Below are 1,811 nucleotides of genomic sequence, written 5' to 3'. Positions count from 1 at the left end.
GCTCTGTCCAGGAGCAGCTGCTCTGCTAGGAGCAGCAAGGCTCCAGGCACTGCCTGCTGCTGCTGCTATGAGATGAGACGAGGCAGAGAGAAGTGAAAAGCAGCTTTGAGTGGGAGGACAGAGGAGAGCTCCTTGTGGGAGAAATCTTCCCAGCCCCTGATACGGTAGGTCTGCAGGGCAATGCTACGAAGGTTCCTGGAGGGGTCTCCTGAACCCAGCCCAAATGAGGCTATCTTGGCTGACAGACTTTTTAAGGAACATCCTTGTGGTTCCTTCAGGGCATAAGAAGTCATATAAGATGCTTCAGAGCATGGATTCAGCTACACACAGTCAGAGGGACAGGGAATGCTGCTCCCTTCTTCCAGGGATGGATGCAGGGGTGTGAAGCTGGGGGTGTGCAAACAGGTCTGCCCAGGTTTGTGATTCAGAGCAGTGTCCTTGAGCCCCTGGGTGCTGTGTGCCTGGGAATCTCCTGCCTGCAAGAGCTAGCGCTCAGCCTGCCTGAAGAGCTCACTGTGCTACTTTGGGACAAAGCTCTAGATGAGAGGAGTGATCCAAAGTGGGTCAGATTTGTTCTCCTGTTGAGAGGTGACGCATGGGTCAAGACTGCTCACAGCTCTAGCTCAGGCACTGGACATGTCCAAGGGATCTTTTCAAGAGGCAGATCAGGAGAAGGGCTACTTGAAAGGGAAGGAGCTTTTCTTCTGGTCTCTGTGCTTCCAATTTTCTCCCTAATTCTGTCAGGGAGAAAAAAAATGAAAGTGTTTTCTGTTTTGGCAAGGAACTGGGACTCCACAGCCTTCACTCCGAGAGATTGATAGGTCTATGAGAAATCTCTCCAAGCCGCTTAGTCCTCACCTTAGCCTCCAGACAGCATCAACATCACATTTTTGACCTCCCCAGGGTTTATGTGACCTGTTCCTTAGGACCTGCATACAGAGAGATGCCCCTGGAAAGTGCCCTGATCCAGGAGATTTCTGTAGGGCAGAGCTGAGCACCCAGAGGGTGCGTTGAGGTCTGTTAGAATTGTCTGGGAAAAGACCATAAGACAGAGAGAGAGCTCCCAGGCACCTTCCTCTGAGCACCTTCCTCCCCTGTGTCTCCTCTCTCACCCTGCAAAGCCTCTGTCCTGACAGCCATGGGGTCCAGGCCATGAGCCTCCTCCCCTGCAGCCAGACCTCCAGCAGAGGAGAAGGGCATACCTCAGGCCCGTTTCATGCTGCCCAGCAAAGGGGCTGAGAAAAACTGCCCTGCAATGACACCATCTGCCGGGCTGCATGCCCAGCTGGGTAAGGTGAAGGCTTTCCCAAGTCTGGCCCCTCTATCTCTCTCTCCTTGCCTCCCTTGGCAGCAGGATCACACTGTTAATCCTTGTTTCCCCTCCATGCTTCTCCTGTTCTTGTCCTTGGGCTCTCTGGGGTTGGATGTTGACATGTGGAGCCCCAGGAAATGCAGTCCATGGGGCTGGGAAATGAGCTGACTCTCCCTTAAGGAGAGTTTCCCTGTGGTGTCCTGCCGGGCTGCGAGCTGCCCTCTAGAAAGGCTCTGCTGTCTCAGAACACCTCTGTGATATCTGAGATACCCATGAATAAGCTGCAGAGGTGCTTGGCTAGAAGGGGAGTGTGGAGACCTCCCTCTGGTGCCTGCAGAAAGGGAGGGAATTTTGGAGATCTGCACTTGGACACTGGATCCATCTGCTCTCAGCAGGGTCTGGTTTCTTTTTAGAGTAACATCATCCTCCAGCTCAAAGAGGTGTTAGCACAGGAGAGCTGGGAATGAGACTAACAGGCAGGTGAGATGTTCCCACTCCA

This window comes from Rhea pennata, chromosome 8 (assembly GCF_028389875.1).
Source record: "Rhea pennata isolate bPtePen1 chromosome 8, bPtePen1.pri, whole genome shotgun sequence".
NCBI classification, from domain to species: domain Eukaryota; kingdom Metazoa; phylum Chordata; class Aves; order Rheiformes; family Rheidae; genus Rhea; species Rhea pennata.
This window is presented reverse-complemented; position numbering follows the sequence as displayed.